This window comes from Antechinus flavipes, chromosome 3, assembly GCF_016432865.1.
Source record: "Antechinus flavipes isolate AdamAnt ecotype Samford, QLD, Australia chromosome 3, AdamAnt_v2, whole genome shotgun sequence".
Classification (NCBI taxonomy): Eukaryota; Metazoa; Chordata; class Mammalia; order Dasyuromorphia; family Dasyuridae; genus Antechinus; species Antechinus flavipes.
Window position 1 is genome coordinate 266,715,521 of NC_067400.1, and position 26,222 is coordinate 266,741,742.

Below are 26,222 nucleotides of genomic sequence, written 5' to 3' on the forward strand. Positions count from 1 at the left end.
GGGTAACCTAAGGGAAAGAAAGGACTCAGCATATACCAGGGAAGTCAAATCAACACAATCACCACTGTAATTATCGTCTCCCTTCAGATGCTGAGGAAAATAGTACTCTGAAGGCTTTGAAAGAGCAATGCTTCCACCCCAATTGCTGACATCCATCATCCCAGGAAGTATTTCATGAGATAAAGCTTTGCAACTGCTCCTGCAGGTGCTTCAGTCACATTTGTTGAAGACTGAAAAAAGAAAATTCTTATCAGTAAAGTCCCTGCCATTGTCAAATGGTTCAACATCATAAAGTGAGATCGTTTTCTTAATGGAAATGACATTAAAAAAGGATTGCCATCTCTGCTTTGCTGCTGTATCCTAAGGATAATTAGACTTTTCCATCTCACTTGCAGCAGAAACCTTCTATATTGTCTCCCCCAATGGAATGTGACTTCCTTGAGAGCATAAACTTCTTACTTTTTTTTTTGTAACTCCAAAACCTAGCACAATGCTTTGCATTTAGTAAGTGCTTAGTAAATGAATTATTTATTTGTTATAAATACTGTTACATGATTACATGATTTCATAAGCCTATAATTTTTGTATTATATTTCAACAGAACAAAAATATTCTGTGAATGGTGGTAATAAAAAGGTAGCAGCCTTTTCTAAAATAATTAGTGCACGAACTAGATATTTTTCTTTACTCATTATGTTGATTTTCAAATAGAAAAATATTTTTGAAATTTGTTATATCCATGGCTTATATATTTTAAAAATGACTGTGAGAGTACATAGAGAAGGTAAGTAATCTACAGGAAACTAGGATTTGTGATTTAAAAAAAAATCCTTATTTGCAAGGGCTAGTTAAAAATTTTCTCAAGATTAATTAGCATCAGCATGGAAAATGTTACAAATTTGCAATGATTAACTTTTTATAAAGAATTCTAAAAAAAATAAAGTTTGGGGCAGGCAAGCCAATCCAGTTTCGTCATTAGGGGAAAAGGAAACAGCTTGGTCAGGAGAGTTAAATCATCATCACCACCTCTTTCCCCGAGATCCATGTGAACTGACTTGAAAAGCCTTGGTTATATCAGTCTTCTGCCCTTCTCTCAAGCTCCTCCCCATAGTAGTCCTGCTTCTAACCAGGGCCCCATAGCCATTCCTAAGAGAGGAAATCACTGGGAAGGAACTCACCTTCCTCATCACCACTACACCACTAACTGTTGACCATCATCAATTGGTAAGTGAGTCCAAGAGCATTTTCACATTTAGTAAGTTCTGCTTTCATCCAGTCCTCACATACCATCATTCTGGAAAGCAGTTGCATGCTTCTGTGGATAGAGTAGCCTGAATAATCTAGACAAAAAAAGTCATGCTATTAAAGACCAAGTTTGGAATTGTAAGTTAGTTCAACATCAGAAACTAATACTTATTGGTTTTTATTGCTTAAACAAGCTCTACTAACAAGCTTTATGCCATATTTCTGTTAATTTGGGTTAATCATATGACCTAGTTAGTTGGCTCAAGATTTATCAGGCTAAACTTATTATGATTCAGTCAAACTTTTATTTATAGCTTAATATTAGTCAAGTTTTATCAGTGAAAATGATATACAGCATGATATATTACTATCTTCTTTAATAAGAATTATGGAACTGTTACATCTGAATTACAGCTGAATTCTATATATGATATTCTTGAGAGAAGGAATTATTTTAATTTTCTGATGGTGTTTGAAGCACTAAGCACAGTGCTTAATAGTCTGTACTTAATAAATCTTTCCTCTCTTTCTCCCTCCCTCCCTATTTTCCTTTCTCCCTCACCTTTCTTCCTCCCTCACCTTTCTTCCTCCTTCCCTCACCTCCTTCCCTCTCTCCCTCCCTTTTTCCTTCCCTCTCTCCCTCCTTTTTCCTTCCCTCTCTCCCTCCCTTTTTCCTTCCCTCTCTCCCTCCCTTTTTCCTTCCCTCTCTCCCTCCCTTTTTCCTTCCCTCTCTCCCTCCCTTTTTCCTTCCCTCTCTCCCTCCCTTTTTCCTTCCCTCCCTCCCTCCCTCCCTCCCTTTTTCCTTCCTCTCTCCCTCCCTTTTTCCTTCCCTCTCTCCCTCCCTTTTTCCTTCCCTCTCTCCTCCCTTTTTCCTTCCCTCTCTCCCTCCCTTTTTCCTTCCCTCTCTCCCTCCTTTTTCCTTCCCTCTCTCCCTCCCTTTTTCCTTCCCTCTCCCTCCCTTTTTCCTTCCCTCCCTCCCTTTTTCCTTCCCTCTCTCCCCCCTTTTTCCTTCCCTCTCTCCTTCCCTTTTTCCTTCCCTCTCTCCCTCCCTTTTTCCTTCCCTCTCTCCTCCCTTTTTCCTTCCCTCCTTCCTTCCCTCCTTCCTTTTCTTCCCCTTTCCTTCCTCCCTCCCTCCCTGCCTTCTTCCCTCCCTCCCTTCCCTTCCTCCCTATCATCTCCTTCCTTCCCTTCCTCCCTATCTCCTTTCTTCCCTTCTTCCCTCCCTCCCTCCCTCCCTCCCTTCTTTCCTCCCTCCCTTCTTCCCTCCTTCCCTCCCTTCTTTCCTCCCTCCTTTCTTCCTTCCCTCCCTCCCTTCTTTCCATTTATTCACAGTTATCATACAAGCAATGTAGGTAGCACAAAGTAAGGTTTTACAAATCAAAGTTTTGTTCGTTGTCCCAAATAAAATATTTTTTTAAATTTTGGTTAATTTTATGATTATAATTACACTAATATCAAAATTCTTTGTAATATACAGACAAGTTTTAGTTAGTCCAAGTAGTTTTAGAATAATGACTTTGCTTATTTATAGTAGGTAGTTATAAACTTACTATAATATATGAATAAACAAATTACTTTTTTTTGGTAAATATTTTGTTTATAGGCATTACTGATGCTGATATGATGGTACAAAACATATTGGTAAATGTATTGAGAATCTAATGTTTAATTCTTTTGAACTAACAGTTATGATTCATTTGAAAACAGGAAATCAGAAGTGCGTGTCAGAGTTCCAACAATTAAGCTTTATGATGGTGTTATGATAGATGTCCTTTCTGTGGATTTTCCAAATGGCAAAGTAATTGAAAACTCACCAGATGGAACAAACACAAGACTAATTTTTCACATCAGTTTTAAATCAACAAGGCCAGTGTCTTTTTCAGCTGATGTGCTATTTTTGGATGACAAAAATAACTGGTAAGGTGTTTTATAGATTATTTTGGCACTTCTGCATTCTTTAAAGGAATAGAATAATCATTAATTCATGTTTTAGAGTAGTTAAAAAATTCCTAATAATATAGTATTTAATGTTATAAGTTAAAGTCTAAAATGTGACTTTGTTTTTAGGATCAATATTTTGTTGTATTTCTTGCTAATTATTTTTGGAATTATTAATAGATTACAAAAGAAATCATGAATCTTTTGTTATAGAAGATTTTATAACAAAAAAAAATGAAAACCTATTAATTTGTAATTTTTTTTACCTTGTATTTCATGTGTTTGTTGAATTCCTTCCTTCAATGAATCACTCAATCAATAAGCATGTCTAAAGTATCTGCCACATATCAAACATTTGTCATTTTATCTATATAAACATTATATGTTAATATTAGTCAACATGACATGAAAGTTTAAAAAGTTGATATGATATTTTAGACTACCTTAAGAAAAGCCTAGTCAAAGAGTTGGAAGTTCCTAGCTCCATGCTTTATTCTGGTCAGATCACATCTGGAGCATTTTGTTCAGTTCTGGTACCACCCTGTAGGAAGGGCATAAGTTAGAAGTTGAGTATCCATGGAAGAACAACCAGGAAGGGAAAGAACTTCAAGTTCATGCCATATGAAGATTAGTTCAAGGAAACAGGTCTGCTTAGCCTGGAGGTGGGCATGATAACTGTCTTCAAGCATTTGAAAAACTGTCATTTAGAAGGATTGAATTTATTTTGCTTTGCCTCAGAGGAAAGGACTAGAAATAGTAAAATTTGCTGAAAGTTAGATTTTCACTAAAACTAAAGAAAAAACACAAAAGTCCATTTTGGTGTTTCTCACTGGTGGTTTTTGGGTGAAGGCTCATTGTAGAGGGGATTGATTCTCAGTTAAGGTATGACTTAGATTAGGATTTCTTCTGAAATTCTTTTCAATTTACATTGAAAAACTTATACTACTTATAAAGCTCTTTGCTGGGCACTGGGTAGGAATACAAGGGTATGTTAAGACTCTAATTGTAAATCTATGTTTCTTCTCTGGTTCATATTGGTTCTGGACAAGTAAGTTATTGAGAAGATCATTAATATTTTCATTTTTAAATCCTTGCCCTGAATAATGGAAAGTGTGCTCTAGCTCTAGAAAGTCTTCAAATTCTGTTTGGTTACATGTTAAATGAGTCATTTCATAGATCATGTGAAACCACAAAAAAAGGTTCAAATAGTCTGAAGACTAATCTTTTTGTGATTAGGCGTAACTTGATGGTATCTTGATTTTGTATGAACCATGAATTAAACAGCAGCTAGGCAGTCCTGTTAAATTAATAAACACAAGATGCACACTCTAGGTTGTATAACTTCAAAGCAGCAGCAAATTTTGAGAGGTCTCACAGGACTGGAAAGTAGGTGACTGGAAATTGATTGGAAAAAGGAACTATGGAGAAGGAAGGTAAAGGGTATTTATTAAGTACCTTCTATATGCCTGACATTCTGATAAGTGGTTAATAAATAATTTCTCATTTGATTCTCATAACCGTGAGTAAAAATTAAAGGAATCAATGTTATTTAACTTGAGAAATATACATTAAGATCAACGGAGTTGGTTTAATTACCTTGTACCTGAATTATTGCAGTAGATTTCTGATTGGTCTCCTTTCCTCAACTCTCTCTGATGCCAGTTCATTCTCCACCAAAATGTCAAATTGATGGTGAATATATCAATTACGTCCAGTGGCTTCCTATTACCTCCAGGACCAAAAGCAAAATCTATTTTTAAAGCCAGTCATAATGTGGCCCCATCCCACATTTCCAATCATCATATATCTTATTTCCTACTATGTACTCTTTGATCTATTTACACTGGACAATGACCTTCTTATTGTTCCTTGAAATAGATACTGTATATATCTTTATACAAGTATATCTATATCTATATCTATATCTATATATCTCAGTATGGCTACTGATTAGGATATATACACACATACATATACATACATACATATATATACACATAAAAGTACATATATATATATATACACATACAGGTCACATATATAAATATATCTGTATTTAATTAGAGCCTTGTTGGGGGAGGGAGGAAGGGGGAAAATAAAGTAAAAAATATTTAGCAGAGAATAAAAGTAGACCTACAGGAAAGCAAAGATGTACAGATCTGAACACAATGTATAGTATTTGTTTTATAGATTTTCTTGAAATGGGAATTTATTGCTTTCTATTTTAAATCTTCTCTAAGTAGTCCCATGTGCACACGGCACAGGTTTTTTCCCTTTAATATTGGATTTTTTTCCCTTTAATATTGGATTTAATTTTTAATTAATTTTAATAAATTAATTTTTTGTCTTTTAACTCTCTTTATTTCAACTTAATTAATTGATGGTATGAGCAAAAAGAAAAAAGATATTACAGCTCTGACTCCTTGCATTTTCATTAGCTGTGTCTTATGCTCAGAACTGTTAGCCTCCTCAACTCTTCCTTCAAGCTTTCTTAACTTCTTTTCAGTCTCATTAACCCCATCACCAAACACCTATCTGGGTTTTACTAAAAGCCTTTCATACTCTCCATAATTTAAGTGTGTGCTTCTTATTATTTCCAATGAATACTATATATGCATTATATATTTCCTATAAATGTTTCTAAAATATAAATATCCTACATAAATATGAATAAATAAGATATGTGTATGTGTATGTATGTAAATATATATGTGTGTGTGTATTTGCATGTATACACAAACACAAACCTTGTTCATTGACTTTTTTTCATATTGTCTCTACTATTAGATGAAGAACAGGAACTATTTTTTGAGAGAGAGGTATTTTTTTTTTTTTTTAGTATTCCAGAATTTAGTACAGTATTGGCTCATAATAAGTGCTTAATAAATGCTTACTGACTATTGAACTGACTCACTTCAGCCTATGTGTTCTATGAATGGAGTAGCAAGGTTCTTGTCCAACCCATGATTACCTATAACATGTCTATTTGCTCTGAAAACAGAAATACCTGCAAACAAGTGAAAAATGGGTGATTATTTAAATTTCTTTCTGGTCCTGTCCTTAAAACACCTGGACAAAATGCTGTATATTTTTTAATAGTTACTAGTTTTTACCATACTAGTGATTGCTTATGATAATAGTTGTATCACTATTTTTTATATAAAACTTATGTAAAAAAATTTTTAAATGATCTTTTGGTTATTCAAAAATAACTGAATATTTTAGTAATTTAAAATATAAATAATTAACATATCTTATACCTCAATAAGTCTTAAAATAGTAAAATATAATATTTTATATTTAAATACATATTCATGAAATTTTTCTTCCTCAAAAGGATTAAAAAAAATCCATTGGTTCTGATATCTGAATGTCAGATGGTATAATACTAAGTTTTAATAACTTTTCTATATGATGAAGAAATTAGCTTATCAAATCTTGTTGTAGGGTAATAAAAATTTTTACTGCTTAATAAACCTTGCTGTGCTTTATCTCATTAAAATAATAGAGGAGGCATAATTACTTACTAAAATAAGAACTAATGATTTTAAAAATGGTTTGATAAAAATAAATATGCAATAAAGAAACATCAAAGACTGACCTAGACATTAACTCATCATTGTGGGTATCCATGTTTACTGACAATGAATTTAAGACTTGATTAGTTTTGAGTTCTATTTTTGTGTTTGTTAAATATGACTTATTCAAATAAATGGATATTAACGAAAGCACAAGAAACTTTGTATATTCTAGAAAAGACATAAGGGAATAACTCAAATATATAGCTTATCTGAATTCTTAATGAGAGGCAAGAGTGTGGGATAGAGAACTGGCCTTGAAGACAAGACTTGGACCAAGTTTTAACTCTTGACATCATGACTATAAACCCTCAGCCATTCATTTTAGAGTCTTAGTTATTGAATCATTTGTGATTCCGTTTTACAGTTTTCTTGATGAAGATACTGGTGTGGTTTGCCATTTTCCTTCTCCAGCTCATTTTACAGATGAGAAGCTGAGGCAAATAGGGCTAAGAGACTTGTGCAAGGTCACATAGTGTTTGAAGCTGAATTTGATCTCAGGAAAATGAGTCTTTCTACTTCCAAGCCCAGTGTTCCATCTACTGCTCCCTCCAAGCTGCCCAACTTTTCAATATTCTCAGTAAAAATTTTGTGTTTTGGAAACAATTTTATATAATCACTAATAGAGAAATTCCTCATGAGGTAGTTCCTATTCTTACAAAATCATGAGTCTGGTAAAAATAAATGCAATTATTTAATTCCTTTGTATGATTATTTCTTCAACTATAAAAATTATAAATTAAATTAATATATACTTTTTATATACTTACTAGAAAGTTAGGATTATTTAGAAATAGGGAAAAAGATTAGACGTGATTTCATAGATAACTAAAAAGTTTTTAATTTCTTTCAGTGACATAATGCAGCTAGATTGCTATAACAAATTAAGAAGCATTTGTTGTGTAATTCTGGAGACACTGAGATAAGACAGAGATTAGGAGGTTTTTAATAGCGGAGAGTTTGTACTGGCAGTCATATTAGCCAGCCAGTTGGATGGGACTCTTGTCTCAAAGCATCCAAACATGAGCAAGGGGTTTCAGAGCTTCTTATACAGCTCTAGCTATCAGGGAAACAAAGGCAAGGGGGGGGCAGAATATTTGGTGGATGGAAGTTCCAGCAAAGGATCATAAATTCAGTTTTGACAGGTTGGGAGAAAGGAAGGAAGGATCATAAATTCTGTTAAGTTGGGAGTGAAGAAGCTAGGAGACAGGATGTTTGAGCCAGAAAGATGCCCAAACATTTGAGATAAGTCATCTGGAATTTTATGACTCTTTGGAATGCTAGAGTGTCCAGAGCTCCTCAATCCTAATTCTCTCAGTCCTAATGACCAGGAATGGCCAGGCTTGCCACCAGGGAGACTGAGGCAGAATAATTCAGGGAAACTGAGGCAGAACAATTCAGGGAAACCGAGGCATGGAAACTAAGGCATAACAGTTGTTCTGTGGATGGTGTAGGAATCCACTGGGTCTTTTTCTTTCTTTGGGAACTTTATCTAATTATTGCCCCAGTTCAACTGTTGAGCACTATGGAATAATGAGTATAGTCACCATAGAGAAAGAAGTAATTCTTAGAGTAAGTTTAGTGTGACCACTTCATTTTTCAGAGTAGAAAACTGAAGCCTAGTAGTGATTTACTGAAGGTGAGACAACTAGCTAAATGGCAGAGTGGTGAACAATCCCTGGATTTCTTGATTCTAATTCAATACTTCTGGTACATGATTTGATGGTAGTATTAGAGTAGTATCTTGAAACCTAATACTACCTCATAACTGTGCTGTGAATCTTTGATTCCAAGAAGTGGAAAATCTAGAATTTGTCTCTTTATTACACTCCTGTTTCCTACCATGAAGCTTCTCAGAGAGAAAGAAATAACAATTAAGATAGAAGTACCATTTCCAAGAGGCCCATTTCTATGTTTCTTAAGCAAGGAATTGTTCTGATTTCTCCTTCCTGGAAAAATGGAAGGTAATGGTAAGTTATATGTATTCTGTAAAGAAAATAATTATTGAGTGTGGCATTATTCACAAAGTCACAGAATTATAGCATCAATTTGCTGAATTTTTATGTGTCACAAAGGAGGATATGTAATTTAGTGTAATTGCAATTAGATAGTAATTTAAAAGACAATAAAGTAAAAACATTTTATTTCTCTCTCTTTTGTCACTCAGTATTAGTGACAATTGTGGTTTTGTGCTCTGAAAATAATCTAATTCAATGTGTTTGCCCTGGAATATTGAATGTTCTTTAGACTTTAACACTGATATTAAGCTTTGAAAAATCTGAAAATCAAAAACTATTAGTTTAGGTGATAAGATCTGTGTATTTTTATTGACTCGCAATCCAATAGGAAAAGATAGTCAGCTTTGTATCAGAAAGGATGATAGATTTGGAAATACGGCATGTGGGATTGAATTTTGTTCCTGCTACTAATTGCCTGTAAGTGTGACCAATTTGCTTTTCACTTTTTGGGCCTCATTTTCCTTATCTATAAAATGAAAGGTTTTTCCTCGTTGGTCTTTAATTTGCTTTATCTTTAAATCTATGATCACACATTTTCTAAGGTTCCTTCTGCAATACAGCACATTTATTTTTCATATTGGTTAAACTTAAACTCAGAATTTTAGGTTAAAAAACCTTAGAAATCATTGCTTCTAATTACCTGATTTTATCAATAAGCAAACTAATGTCCCCAAAATTTAAATGAATTGATCTAAGTCATAGCTATTATAAGAGTGAAAACTTGCACTTATATTTTAAGATTCCAAAGTCAGCATTTTATTCTACTAAACTAAAACTTTTCTGTTCTATTCAAAACCTGAGGGAGGAAAGAGTGAAGGTCAGGCAGAGGGAGAGAATATTGACTTTGGTTGTTTTAGTAGGCTCCTTGTCAAAGTCATTACTAAGAACTTTTCTTCCTAGGATAAATACCACAATCCACACCAACAACTCCCAACTTACATGAAGTTCATCTTAAATTGAGGAAGAGGTCCTAGGAAATAATCTGCATTTGGTCATGTAGTCTGGGTTGAAAAGGAGCTTAAGACCAATATCTGATAGCTTCTTATTAACTAAGTGACAAAGCTTATTTTCTCTCTATACTGGTGAATGACTGCAAATGCTGTCAGCATTCTCTTAAATGCTATATTCTGAGGAAAAGTTACTATTGCACCACTCTAGTTGCAACTTTGCCATCTATGTGACCATAACCTTGGTTTGGGTATATTAGAAGGTGCAACAGATCAAACATTCTGATATTTAGCTTTGAACTTCAGATTATACACTACAAATTTCCAACTCTAAAATCAGGGAAGTCATATATTTTTTAAATTTTAAACTTTATTATACTTCTATTCATTTGTGCTTTAGTCCTGTGAGAAAACTTTATTTAGTTGAGGAAATTGAGAGAAAATCTTGTTGCATTCTTTGAACCTAACTCTATGTGGCTGGGAAGCTGGACTATTTCTACCTGATGCTTAGATTCTCTTAACCAAGAATCTAGTTTATTGTGACCAGAAATTCAGTCAGATTCAAAGACTGATGGAAGAAATTTTCTTGCAATTGTATATCTCTGTATCGTACCTGAAAACTATCTCTATACTGATCAAGTAGTTATGGTTTCCATGTTCCTTTGTTCATAGACATTTGGGAGAGTTGGACACCTCCTTTTTTGATTTCAGGGAATTGTGTCTTATTCACTTTCCTCCTAGCTTAGAAAGTCTCTAATTTTCACTCCAATTAGAAATTAAATTATCTAATATTATTTTTCTTTTTAATTAATTAACCTATTTGATTATTTTTAACATATAACAATTTGTGTTTGGGGCCCAGGCCTAAGCTGAAGGGATCTGAAACTGGTTTGTTGAACAAATGGCATGCATTTAGTAATAAATCAATATTCTTGAAAGATTGAATCCTTGTTTTCTTTAGTCTTTTCATCTTCTACTTGCCACAGTTTAAACTGCTAGTACATTTAATAGGAAATGTTCAAGGAATATTTTGTCATATGGGCCTGAAGCCTGGAAGAGATGGACACTTGATATAGAGATAAGGGTGTTATCTATATACAGCAGTTCTAACTTTATGTAAATGGATCTTTTGGTAGCCCTCTTAGATAAAAATTATTTTTATGTAATGTGAATTTGCTCTTACCCACTCAGCCTAAATAGGTCCATGCCTATATAACAAAGGCATAAAAAATAACCTTTAAGCAAGTTGTAAAATTACAAAATGCAGACGTTAAATATTATATCATGATTATTAAACAGAATTATGAAAAGCAAGGTAAAGTTGATGATAACAAATGATAATAGGTGTGCTGTGTTTTGCTCCTTCCCTACCATTACACTTACCTTTATTATTTGTCCAATTTTTTCTTAAAATGAAACCATCAATAAATGTTTGAATAGTAGCTTTCTTTTTTCTTCATATATCTTATGATAATAATAATTATTATTATAATTATTACAACAATTATCCTTAACAAATAGTTAAACTTTTAAAAATATTGAAGTCTTTACATCTCTCTTTTCAAGACATAAAAACAATTGACTCAAGTGATTAAATGCTACTGCCAACTGTTTCATTGTGAACCTTTTTGTTTGAACTATCTCAGGTCCCAAAGTTCCATTCTTCTGAAATCTTTGTGGCTAACAGTTCAATCAGATTCTCATTCAGAATCATCTTCAGATTTCTTTCAAAATTCTTTATGTAGAGTGAAATTGAATAATTTGAATTTCAATTCCAATTCAACTGTTATGTACAAGCAATAATTGAACATATGGGAGCTGATAAAATTACCAAGAGATGATGTATGGAGAGGAAAGAAAAGAGGTTCAGTGCAAAATCTGAGTGTATATCTACAATTTACTGATACAGTAGGGACATAGATATCTACAATTTACTGATATAGGGACATAGAAAATTGTATAGCAAAGGCAACTGAGGAATTGTCAAATAGGAGAAAAAACCGAAGAGTTTCCTGCCCCCCTCCAAGAAAAGAGTGCCAAAAGTATCATATGCTATAGAATAATCAATAAGGATAAAGACTGAGAAAAGGTCATTGGATCTGACAATAGAGATCAATGGTAACTTTGGCTCCAGATTAATCATTCTATTAATACTATTCTCACCAAATTGCAAGGTGTTGATAAGTAAATGAAAGGAGAACAAGTAAATTCCCTGTAAAGTCTCCTTCATTTGCTACTCAGTATCTTCTTAATTTGTTTTTGTTATTTTTAGTAGTGTATTTAAGTGTTATTTTCTCATACTCATTTATCATAATCAAATATGACTTGGCATTTCTTAAAGAAGACTGAACATTTAAAAAATTATAATTATTCCAATTATGGAAAGGGTATTATGGTAAAGGAAAATAGTTTACTGATCTTAGAAGGAGAACAAAAAATTGGATAATTGTTGAAAATATTTAACTTTTTAGATTTTAATTAAACTTAACATTAATTGAGTCTTTTATTCACTTAGTTACATTTATTATATTCATTGAACTATTTTATTTACTATCCTTAATTTTATATCTCTTAAATATTTAATGACATTTAGCCCTGCCAAGTTTTGTTTGAAGTTTGAACATTTCACTTGTTCCAAAAGAAAGTGAGATGGAAAAAGAAAAACATTTCAAAACTTTAGTAAGCTTATTTAAATTATTTTTCTAATAGTAAAATTTTATTTAATAATTGTCTTAAAATTATCAGGGATACTTTGAAGTCTTCATTTTTATTACAGAGATTGCATTGACTTCTTGGTAGATTTTAAAGAGAGCTGGAGGTTTCTCTTTCCTTTTAATAGATATTTAAATAATAATTATTGTATAAAACCAAACATAATGATACATGTGTGTATATATATGTAGCAGAAATGTATTTATGTTTAAAAAAATCTAGGGAAATATGACTAATTAGGTATATGCCTCTTACATGTTTAATTCATATTATTCAAACTAGGTTTAGAGTAAACTGAGATATCTAACAGAAATCATGGTTAGAAGATATCTTGAGATATCAGTGACTCTTTTTAAGTTAAAGCATAACCACTTAAAGACCATATAGGAAAAATGGAATACCCATGATATTTTTAAATACACTATGTATAGAAGACTATGTTGCACAATTTTAATAATTTATTCCATTTTATCACACCTTCCAATGCAATAAATATTTACTGTTTACTACACAAAAAGTACTTAGCACTGAAGATACAAAGTCAAAATGAAGAATGGACTCTAACCTCAAAGGGCTTAAGTACTTTACTGGAATAATATAACTTAGAAATAGGTTATAGTCTGAAGGATGAGAGAATATTCATAACTGGGGGAATCAGGCAGGCTTGCCACAGGAAATAGCACATGAACTGAGATTTGAAGAAAACTAGGAATTCTAAGAAGCACAGGTGATGAGAGGATGCATTTTGGGTTAGGAGATGCTACTAGCAGTATGTTTGAAGGGAGTTATGTGAATAAACCTGAAGAAGTTTTTCTTTTTTAATTTTTTTAATAAAATAAAATTTTAAAATCTTTGCAAAAAAAAGTTCACAGCAGAGAACAAAAGAATAACCTATAAGGAAGCAAAGAAAACATGGACATTCATGAATATGATTTCTTCTACTATTATATATTCTTTCTTGAACTGGTAATTTATTTTTATACATTTTGAATCCTCCCTGATATTCTGCTGGGCATTTGACAATGTTCTGCTTTGTTTTGTTTTCCTTTTTATATTCTATTTCTTTTTAATAAAATAATTAAAAAAAAGTAGACAGGAAATAGCTCATGAAGAGTTTTTAATGCCAAACAGAGGAGTTTGTATTTTATTCTCAAGGCAACAGGGAGCCACTGAAGCTTCTTAAGTAGGAGAACAACATCATTAGACTTGTTTTGGGAAAAATGTTTTAGTCACCAAGCAGAGGATAGATTGGAAATAAGAAGAGATTACAAGCCAAAGTTTGATTCAGAGGCTGCTGTAATAATCTAGGTGAGAAATGATAAATATCTATATTTGACTGTGTTAATGAAGAAAAAGGATTGGAAATAAGTGTTGGAAGATAGAATTAATAAGATTTCACAATTGATATTAGTTATCAGTGAAGGAAAGTGAGAAATCAAATATAACACCAAGGCAAAGAATGCAGATGCCTAGAAAAAGAGCAGGGTTTTTGACAGAAAAAGGAAAATTCAGAAGAGGGATGGATCTGAAGATAAAAATAATCAGTTCTATTTTGATCATGGTGGATTAGGGTAGGGAGATCTTTAAGACAGGGAAATCCACTAGCAGACTTTTGCAATAATCCAGATCTGAGGGGATAAGGGTTAATATCAAATGGCATCATTGTCAGAGGTGAAAAGGGGGTATATCTAAGAGATATTACGAAGTTGGGAATAGATTAGATATAGGGCATGAGAAATAGTGACAAAGGACAACTCCTAGGATGCCAATATGAAGGACTATGAAGATAACGTTGTCCTTTATAGCAATTGGGAAAATAGGAAGGGGAGATTTTAGGGGGGAAATGAGTTATGTTTTAAATATTTTGAGTTTAAGATGTCTACTGGATGTCCAGTTGATATGTCTGAAAGGCAATTAGAGATTTGAAATTGGAGGTTAGTAAAGAGATTGGTATAGGAAAGATAGATATGGTATCTATAGCTAGATACCATAGAAATGGTAATTAAATCCATAGAAGCTGATACCACCAAATAAAGTTATATAAAGGGAGAGAAGAGAGCCAAATAGAAAAAAAAAAAAGATTCTGGCTATATTCTAAAGTCAAATGTAATACCAAATAGAAGAAACAATTTAATGAAAATGACTTTGCTTTTTTAAAAATGTCTTTATTTCATCACAGTTGGAGTTTTTAAATTTTAGTTATCAGCAGGCTGTGAATGTTGATTCACATAATATATTTAATGGCTATTGCCTCTTTCTAAAGTTCTTGGAAATAAGCATTTAAGACATATGTGTGTAAACAGCCAGAACAGTTAATGGTTCAAATAGCTAACAAATTAATTTTGACTGAGTTTTATTAAGTGTTGTTAGTAAGGCTGTTATTGGCTAGCCATACCATCTACTAGGGTGCTTATCACATTGGCTAGGATCTTACTAACTATGAGTATGTAAGGAATTTTAGTTTTACATGGGGGATAATAGGAGAGGAAACTCTTTCCACTTATCAAGGCCAAACAAAAAAAATCTATGTTCTAAAAGAAGTTTGGATTTTGCTTGTTTATTGGCACTGAAGAAGTCACTGAAGTCTCTCAGGAGTTTTGATCAAAAGTGTGACATGATTAGATCAATACAAGTAAAGAGTAAAGATGGAAGGATCTGTTAGGAGACTGTTATAGTCTTATGGGTAGATAGTAACAAGAGTCTCTATTACTCTTATTGTTGCTGCTGCTGCTGCTGCTGCTGCTGCTGCTACTACTCACTACTACTACTACTACTACTACTTCTTTTACTATTACTCGACATTTTTATGCTTTAAATACATTTTCTTACTGGACTTTTACAACAATTCTGTGAGGTAAAAGCTATTATTTTCATTTAAGAATGAAGAAAACAGATGCCTAAAGCATAAAGTGAACATGGAACTGGAAAAATGTCAGTATGAGCATGTTTGCATGTAGATGAGGTGAAATGAATGAGTGGGTAATATAAATTAAATTGATCAAGAAACTGGGAAGTTCAATATATTCTGATTCAATATATGCTGATGTTGCCTATTACTAGGGCAGGAATTGGAGATGAAGGAAAAACTGTGAACCAGATGGTAAACTCTGAAGAAGGAAGGAGGGTTTCCCGAGTTTTGGTAAATAAAAGTTACTAGAATCTTGATTGGATATAAATTTGGATTGAATGAATCTCAAAGGAAGATAGGTTATTAAATGGTGGTAGAGAATCTGGAAGTGGCAATGAGGGACAAAGAGTATTCTGACTTTGCCATTATTACTAGTGAAATAGTCAGTCTTTTTCTACTTGTACTTAATTGTGGAATTATTCTAATCTTTGGGGTTTAATTATTGAGATTCACTTAATTTGTTTATTATATGCTGAGTTTTCTTCCATTTATTCCTATCTCTGAATCCAATTCTTGAATTGGGAGTTTAGGTCAGTGCTTAGGCCTTGTATCCTTTTACAATCTTGAAATGGGGCTGTTATGTGTTGTCCCTAATACAGTCTGAACATATTTGATTTTGTTTACTTCAGTTCTGAATGGGGTAATTGGTTCCTATTTCTATTTCTATCCTCTTTTGCAAATTCTACTGGGACAAGGGCACTGGGCTGGTATCTGGAATTAAAGTTCAAACTTTCCTTCAGTCTCTGACTTTGGTCTCTACCTTCTAGTGTACTAGTTTAGGCACTTGGTCCTTTTTCTATCTCCATCTGATGTGTAATGAAAAAAAAATAAATACAGTCTGGACTGGACCTATTTCTAACCTGTTGCATTGTTGGAGCAGAACAAAGCAGGCCAGAGACAGGGAATCAAAAAAAAATCAAATAGCAGTTTAATTTGAGAGTGAGGGACCTGCTTATGAGCAAAATCTACCTTCCTGAGAAGGAGAGCTTATTTGCTTATGGCAAGAATAGAGTTTTTAAGCAGGAAAACCATCAAAAGCTGCACCATGACACAATCATTCTTAGGTCTTACATACACAGTTCCTATGGCAGTCCCATACATGCAAGCACATACAAGCAAGACTGTTCTGACAGTCTACAAGTTATTGAAAATGTTTGAACCTTGTGACCATTCGTCAGAGTTAGTGTGGTGAGAACAGGAGTATAGTGCCTAGCTTGGTTCACTTAGGTAGTGTTAACATGGCAGGAAATGTGATCCATCACTTATTTAATGCTACAGCATGTTGTCTGTAGCTCCAGCTTTCCGGTCAGGATCCCCAGGTAAATGGAAGCTCCAGCAAATCTAAATAGTTAATATAATATTTATATATGATATGAAAATCATAAATCCCAATTCTGGAATTTTGCTATGGAGGAGATCATCCAGAGGGTAATTGCAAGGATTGTTGTTATGCTGCACTCAGGGCACAGTTTGTTTGTTGGACTTTAGCTTTGGAAAAACAAATCAAAATTTCCACAGTTGGGTGGGGTTTGAATAAGATTGAGGAGAATTTTCAATCTTCTTACCAACCCTGTTCTTCAGGAGTTGATTTGATGCATAGAGAATGAGGAAACAGGAAGGGAAAAAATCTTGAATCTCTCCAATAGTAAATGATTATTAATATAAGAGAGAAATAATCACTTCTCTTACCAGATTATAGCGTTACCCTCCCCTCCACCCCCCCATTATAGCACGGACAAGACAAAGTTGAGATACCATCAACTTTAGATTCTTTTAATGATGATCACACAAATTTTAGGTCATCCTAGGAGGTGTTTGACATACCTAAGACTTTTGTCTGTTTTTTGGTGGATTACTGATAGATACTGATGGATAGAGGATTTAACTGGTGCTAACCTTTGATTTTGTTTTTATCATTTCTCCATTTTAAAATCTAATTATAAAGATAAGTAGATTGGCTTACTATCTTTCCCTTTTTTGTCTTTTCCTGCTTCATCTGGATTCTATGACCAATCTAATTCTTTTTTCATTTATATATCAAACAATGCATGAATAAGCATTTATTAAGCACTTATTATGGCATAGATACTTTGAAAAAAAATTGATTGCTGAGGGACACAAAGATAAAATGATATTGTCCTTTTTACCAAGGAATTTATCAGGGGAAAAAATGTGCACACATATAAAAAATAAAAAAATATATATATTTTAAAGAATATTCCTTTTAAATTCCCCCCCTCTTTCAGACTTTAACCCCTTTGAGTGGGTATTGACAAAATATAAAGGATGTCATTTTAGTGGTTAATTTACAAAAGAAAAGATCAGAAAGTACTTGAAAATTGGTGAAGACAGTAAACAGAAGACAGTTTGACTTTAGGACTTTTTCTACATATTCGCAGAAGAATAGACTGAAGGTTAACTCCAATGAGCCAAGAGCCAAAACAGAGAAAAACATTACCTACTAATCTCCCTAATGAATAGTGATACAATAATTTTAAATAAAATATTAGCAAAGAGATTACAGCAACTTATCAGCAGGATAAACTATGACCAAATGAGATTTATACTAGGAATGCAGAGCTGGTTCAATATCAGGAAAACTATTACCCTAATCGAGCATATGAATAACAAAACCAAAAGAAATTATAAGATAATCTCAATAGATGCAGACAAAACTTTTGATAAAATGTAGCACCTATTGCTATTTAAAAAACATTAGAGAGCAAAGGGATAAAGGGAGCATTCCTTAAAATAAGAAGCAGTAGCTATCTAAAATCTACAGCAATTATTTGTAATGGAAAGAAGCTGGATGCATTCTCAATAAGATCAGGGGTGAAACAAAGGATACTCATTATCACCACTATTAATCAACATTTTACTAGAAATGGTGGCTTTAGCAATAAGAAAAGAAAAAAACTAATTAGAATAGGCATTGAGGAAATAAAACTATCACTCTTTGAAGACGAGATGATATACTTAGAGAACCCTAAAAAATCATCCAAAAGCCTTCTGAAAACAATCCATAGCTTTAGAAAAGTTGCAAGATATAAAATAGACACACAAATTATCAGCATTTCTCTATATTACTGACAAAGGCCATCAGCAAAAGATAGAGAATTACATTTAAAATTACTGTAGACAAAATAAAATACTTGGGAGGGTCTACCTGCCAAGACAAATCCAAGAACTATATGAAGACAATTACAGAACATCTCCCACAAATAAAATCAGATCTAAACACCTGGAAAAATATCAATTGTTCATGGCTAGGCCAAGCTAATATACTACCTAAATTGATCTACTTCTTCAGTGCCATATCAAACTGCCAAAACATTGTTTTAATAATAAAAAATAAAAAATAATAACAAAATTCATCTGGAAGAGCAAAAGGTCAAGAATATTAAGAGAATTGCTGAAGAAAATATCCAAAGGATAGTGGCTTAGAGTACCAAATTTAAAGCTATATTATAAAACAGCAGTAATTGAAACCATTTGTTACTGGCTAAAAAAATAGAGTGGTGGATCAGTGGAATAAATTAGATACACATGACCCACTAATCAAAACCTTAGTAATCTAGTGTTTGATAAACTCCCAAATTCCAAGTTCTAGAATAAGAACTTACTATTTGACAAAAATTGCTAGGAAAACTGGAAAATAATATGTCAGAAACTCGGCATAAACCTTTATCTCACACCCCATGTCAAAATAAAATCAAAATAGATATATGATTTGGGCATAAAGAATAATACTATAAACAAATTAGGAAAACAGGGAATAATTTACCTATCAGATCTTTGGAGAGAGGAGGAATTTATGACCAAATGAAAACTAAAGAATAATATGAAAGGCAAAAAGGACATTAGATTACATTAAATTAAAAGTTTTTGCACAAACCCAACAGAAAAAAGATTAAAAGGGCAGATCAAATCTGGAAAAAAAATTTTATAGCCAGTGTTCCTGATAAAGGTCTCATTTCTAAAATATATGAAGAACCATGTCAAACTTATAAGAATACAAGTCATTCCCCAGTTGATAAATGGCCAAAGGATATGAACAGACAATTTTCAGATGATGAAATTTAAGCCATTTATAGTTATATGGAAAAAATGCTCTAAATCACTATTGATTAGAGAAATGTAAATTAAGACAACTCTGAGGTATCACCTCATATCTCAGATTGGCTAAGATGACAGGAAAAGATAATGATCAATGTTGGAAGGGTGTGGGAAAACTATGACACTAAGGCATTGTTGGTGGATATGTGAAATAATCCAACCATGCTGGAGAGCAATTTGGAACTATGTTCAAAGGGCTATAAAACTATGCATACCCTCTGTCCCATTAATGCCAATGTTTGTATTTCAAGGAAATTATAAAGGAGGGAAAAGGATGCACATGTGCAAAAATGTAGCAGCTTTTTTTTGTGGTTGCAAAGAATTGAAAAATGAGTGGATGCCCATCAATTGGGGGATGGCTTAACAAGTTGTGGTACATGAAGGTAATGGAATATTATTATTCTATTTTTTAAAAAAAGATGAATAAGCTGATTATAGAAAGGCCTAAAAAGATCTACATGAACAAATGCTGAGCAAAGTAAGCAGAACCAGGAATACACTGTATACAATAATAGCAAGAATGTGCAATGATCTACTATGAAAAGCTTGGTTCTTCTCAGTGACCCAAAATAATCCAATAGACTTGGACAGAAAAAGCTATCTGCATCCAGGAAAAAAAAAAAAACCTGAGGAGACTTGAATATAAATCAACACAGGGTATATTCAATTCTATTTTTTTCCTCTCTCATGGTTTTCCCTTTTGCTCTGATTTTTCTGTCCCAACATGATTCATAAAGCAATGTGCATTAAAAATAAATTGTACAATAATGAAAAAAAGAAACACCAATGAGGCAATCTATATGAGAAGGCAGCTGGGGAATTGAGATGAGTCAGTAAAAGCAGTGAAGTTCTACATCATGGACTGTTCAGAATATGACTGGCTTTAGAATATGGAAGCTTGTTGATCGATTGGATGTCAATTTCTTCCTCATCTGAATAGTAATATTCAAGACCAAGAACTTTGTTCAGCTTTTTATTGGAGCTGATGATGACTAGATGCAAGTAGTGGAGTAGAATTCAGTGGAGATGTATCTATCACAGTCTAGGGGAACAACAGTGAATAGAAACTGGATGGCTAAGGTTATATAGAGATGTGTGATCACATTAGTGTCCCTGAAGCCATGCAATATGAGAGGTTTAAGTTGTTCTTCCTTATGCTATGACTACATGTTATCTTTATTTGGCCACTCTTTCCACTGATATTGTGTTTATTTTTAGAAATAATATGCTTCATATTTAGGAAGAAAACAATGCAGTGATATCTCTTTATATGCCAATTTAGTAAATATCTTTGTTTTGAGTCAATTTTATCATCTGGATAACTAGAGAAAAGGAAAACACTGGAAGGGGCTCATGGGTTATAGTTTTGGTGGTATAGAATCATAAATTTGGGGGTGAAAACCTCTCTAGGTAATCCAATTTATGAGTGTGACTTAGGAGAGCAGTTTAAAGTAGTGCTACATGTGCATTTTTTGGAGGCAAGAGGCAATTATAATTATAGTGGTAAAATAGCATTTTATGAGCTTTAAATGGAGAGGCTAGGTGGCTTAGTGGATAGAATACTTGTGCTGGTGTTCAGAAGACCTAAATTCAAATCAAATCTCAGACACTAACTGGCTAGCTATGTGTCCCTGGCCAACTCACTTAATCTCTATTTGCCTTAATCTACTGGTGAAGGAAATGGCAAACTGCTCCTGTAACTCTGTAACCTCACGGCTACTATTGGCCAAGATCACGTTATATATCTGTTTGTATATCTATCTATCTAATCTATGAGTATATGTATATATATCAATATATCTATCTATATATATATATGTGAATATGTGTGTATATGTATGTACATGTATCTAGAGTAGCTATGTGGCACAATAAATAAGAGTGGGTATGATCACAGGGTCATGAAGAGTAAGACATAAATGAAAGACTAAATAACAGCAAGTATTCTAAGAGAAATATGGAGGAAATTAATGTCAGATATGGAAACAACTTGTGTAAACCCCGAGAAGCAGCAAGTGAGATCATGTGGAAGAGAAAGCAAAACCAATTTGATTTGACCATATACTTTGTGAAGGAAGGTACCAAATAATATGCCTGACAGAGTAGCCTGGGGCTAGATTGGGGTCAAAAAACTTTTAATACAGTGTTCTTAGAATCGACAAAAAGATATCTTGTTTTTTTAAGTAGGGGTGTAATTTGGTCAGCCCTGGACTTAAGGAATATTTACTATAATCTTGGTAATTGTATATAAAATGGATTGCAATGAATAGAGATTAGACATACACATATATAACATACATGTGTATATAGAGAGATACATATATACACAGAAACATAATTCTGTTTCTAACCTTATAATTGCTCATAATATGTACCATAATCTGAGTGATTGTGAATTTCTTTTTTTTTTAGTTTTTTATTAAATCTTTTTATTTTTAAAAGATATGGATAGATAATTTTCAACATTCATCTTGCAAAACATTGTGTTCCAAATATTTTTCTTTTCTTTCCCCCCAGCCCCTTCCCTAAGAAGCAAGTATCTTATCTTACATGTGCAATTCTTCTATACATTATGAATTTCTTTTAGGAAATTCTGTACTGATATGAGACTTAATACAAATGATATAATGCCACCCATTTAAAAAAATGGTCCAGATGATTAATGTTTCTTCCAACATAAAATATAACGGTCTCTCTTGCATTCCTTGGAATTATTTTTCAATGATCAGCTGCAGCCTTATTTGAGCTGTTGAAATAGCTCAGATTATACAATGAAAGAAGAAAAACAAATAAAAAAGAAAAGCAGGAGCTTAGCATAAGAAAAAAAGAATAGATTTGAACTCAACCAAAGAACTTTTTGATAGAGATAGACAGAAATGAAATAGACTTCCTTGGGAAACAAAAGATCTATTACTGGAAGTATTCAAGCAAAGCATCTTTTAGAGATGCTGGAGAAAGTGAGATGAGCTCACTTTGGAATCTCTTCTGAATTTAAATTTCCCATATTGGGGCAGCTAGGTGGCATGGGGCAGCTAGATGATGCAGTGGATAAAGGACCAGCCCTTTAGTCAGGAGGACTTGAGTTCAAATTTGGCCTGGCCTCAGACAATTCCTGTCTGTGTGACCCAAGTCACTTTGCCTCAGCAGCAAACAAACAAATCAATAAATTTCTCATGTTCTTATGAGTACATGAGATATATGAGATTCATATTTGTGATAAATATAAAACATGATTATTTTAAAACTAAAATTTAAATCTAATTTCCATTGTTTTAAATTTTAAGAATAAAAAATTGCATTTTGAATATTTTATGTGGTATTATAATTACATATATATCCTTTTAAGATTTGGTCGTAATTCATGCCTTGATCTCTATAAAATATATTTATATACTGCTGCAAAGAAACATAGAAAAATGTTATAAAACTGACTCCAGTGGGTAAAGTGTTGCAATTTTCTTTTGCATTTAGTTTTGCAATGCAGGTTACTGCAGTAGCAGAAAATTGCCTTCTTACTGTTTATCCATATTTGGCATATCACTTTGATGATCAAAAAATTATATTGAAGGAAGGTGAGTTATTTACTTTAGTATACTTTTTAATCTACTAATATTTGAGATATAAACTATGCTAAAAATAAAAGAGAAATTCACATCTTAGCATTTTTCTATTTGAATCCTCTTGATGGATTGTGTAGCGTAAACAATATATACAAAAAAAGAGAAAACGGAATTATAGCCAAGTCTACTCCTTCCTTTAGAAGACATCAATAATTGGAATAATCAATGATATTTATATAAAGTCTTAAAATTTACAAAGTACATTACATATATTATCTCTGAGAGCTTCACACTTATTGAGGCAAGTATTTTGGGTATTGTTGGCTCTTCCATGATGCATATGACCTTTTTCAGATGGCTCAACCTTTCTAAGTCTCAGTTTCCCTAATCTGTAAAATAAAGCTTGGACTAGTTGATCTCTAAAATCTCTTCCCACTCTTAAGTCTATGATTCTTATTGAACAAATGAGGAAACTGCAACAGATTAAATAACTTGCTCGTGGTTATATAGCGAGTAAGTGTGAGAGAGAAGATTTGAACCTCAGGTTTTTCAGTTTAATATTCTATCCACTATCCTATATTACCTCTCAGAGAAGTCTGATTTGCTTCAGGGTAGCTATGTCTGTGGTGAATGAAATGAAAAATGAATCTAGCAAATAAAAAATGGAATCTCAGAAAGATAAAGTGACTTGTCCAGAATGATATAATGAGACATAAATGTTTAAGGGAGGATTTGAACAAAGATTTTCTTCTTTGAAGTTCAGTGATCTATCCATAATGCCACCTAGCTGCCAGCCCTTGATTAAATCATGGAGTCTCCAGTTCTGTTTCCTTTCTTGTGGTATTACCTTTCAATTTAATTCAATTTAGTTCAAGGCAACATAGTGTAGTATAGTTAAAAATTTAATTGACTTAGTAAACCTTTTCTAAATATGTACCAAGTTAATTAACTTTCCTGAACTTGCTTTCCTAATTTTTATAATTAAGATTTTATCAATTTTTTTCATAAGATTTCTCAGTATGCTGGGTTGGGGGGACTTTTATTTAATAAAAAAACAAAAAACAAAACAACTATGCAAAAAATGTATGAAAAGAAAATGACAACCCTATCTTGAAGAAATTTACTTTCTAATAGAAGGGATATGCTGTACATGCACATAATTATAATGAAAGATTGAATGTAATCAATGAAAAAAATTTCCAAGCAAAGTGTTATTAGAAATTTGAAGGAGAGATCACTTTTAGCCAAGAAGGATCATAGAATCAATCAACCGATTAACTTATTTTACTAATTGGCATATGAGTGTGTTCCTGAAAGAAAGAAGGAAATTCAGGTTGAAATGGATACAGAATAGACTGAGAAAGAGAAAAACTATGAGAGTTTAGTGTTATAGAAACTGAGAAAAAAGAGAATCAACAAAAAAAAGTGATCATTAGTGCCTAATGTGGTAAAGAAGTGAAAAAATAATACAATAGAAAAAAGACCATTGGATTTGATGATAAAGAGGACAATATGAAACTTCATGAAAGTCACATCAGTAATAAGTTAGTGTATAACAAGATTCTCCAATTCTCCAAGAAATTTATGGATAATTGAGCAATTTTTAAATATCACCTACTTGGTTGGTAGAAAAGTATGTTTAATGAGTAACTTTTTATATCATAATTTAAGTCTTAGCTTATAATAACCCCAAAGAGTAAGTATTGGATTTTAAACATTTTAAGATATCAATTATTGTTCATTCTCTTGTTATGTTATTGTTATTTCTGTCTTATTTAGTATTTACATTAAATGCTACATCAAATATAATTAAATAAAATTAACAAATATTTTAAAAATATTCATGTAATTCATGTACTTGATGCCTTAATATCTTAAATATTCCCTGAATATTTAAAAATAGTTCCCTGAACAGAAAAAAAAATGTGATAAAATATATAAAATAAAACTCATTGTGAGTGCTAAGTAGAGATGAAGGCACTGAAAAGCCATATTTAATTCAAATAAGAAATATTTCTTATTTTTATTTATTCAGAACACTAGAGTTGATGTGAAAATCCAGTTTTAAGCTTTCTTTTTTTAAGCATAGTGTTAAAAAGTTAAAAGTGATTCAATGACAATAATCATTTTTTCTTGTAGAATAAGGTGTTTTTAGTTATGTGAGAGCAGTATATGATCACCAACAGAATACAATTGATATATATTAATCCATAAAAGAAAAATGATGAATGATTTATTGTTACATGAGTTATGTAGACATTCTTAATACTTATTCCAGAACATTTATCTGACTCGATGCTGTGTAATTTATTTTTCATAGAGGAAGAAAGCGATTCCCCTCCTTCAAACAAGGGAATGCCGGATCCCATTTCTCTCCCAAGAATACCATCTCCCATCCAGAGCCCCAAAACCAGTATTGATTCTGCATTACACAATCAAGATTCCCTTTTCAGTATGTAATACAAAATGCGTACTTCTATAACCAAATATATATAGCACTAAATTTGTAAATTCATTTTTTGTAGCACAGCTCACAATATACTTTGAAAAAAATTATAGTCAGTTCTCTATTACTCTCAGATGGACTATATGTTCTTTGGATTATTTCTATTGACCAGAGTCAGACCAGATTATGATTCTATGCGTGTATGTTGTGTGTATGTATGTGCATGTATATATGTAATTATATACATATATATATGATTTTCAAATAATAAACATGTTTGAAATATCTAAAATGCATCATTTGCTATTATCTATAATTTCTGCTATTCTTCTTGTGTGTGGTCAATTAAGTATTGACTATAATTCTTTCTTTGAATTGACCCAAGTGAAATTAAGTTCAGTATGTTTTGTACAGGCAGACATTTTCAAATATAGTATTTAATATTTTACCTTATTTGAAATGACTTCTTATAAAACCAATGCCTTATTATTTTAGTTAAAATAGAAGTGTTTGTGTATTTGAAAAAATTCCAGCTAGCATTAATTTCTAATTAATGTTTTATCCTGATAGGAATTTTATAAAGAGTTAGTTGACTTATATTTTCAAAAAAGTGATAAATGTTCTTTGGTGAAAATGTTTTCACATCACACATTTCCTAAGGATAAAGTGTTGTTTTTTTCAGTCACAATCCATGTGCTTCTTCATCACTTTTGCTCAAAACTTTAAAAAATATTTTGTTTGTTTTCCAGATTGT

The 26,222-nt window shown here is 32.4% G+C and overlaps 1 long non-coding RNA gene across 1 annotated transcript; it reads left to right on the plus strand.

Annotated features, from left to right (window-relative positions):
• The first annotated feature begins 992 nt into the window (after positions 1-992).
• LOC127557708 (uncharacterized) lies at positions 993-25,727 on the plus strand. The gene is made up of 3 exons (XR_007952594.1): positions 993-1,224; positions 2,953-3,162; positions 25,343-25,727. It is a non-coding gene; the product is annotated as an uncharacterized LOC127557708 (long non-coding RNA).
• Positions 25,728-26,222: the final 495 nt, after the last annotated feature.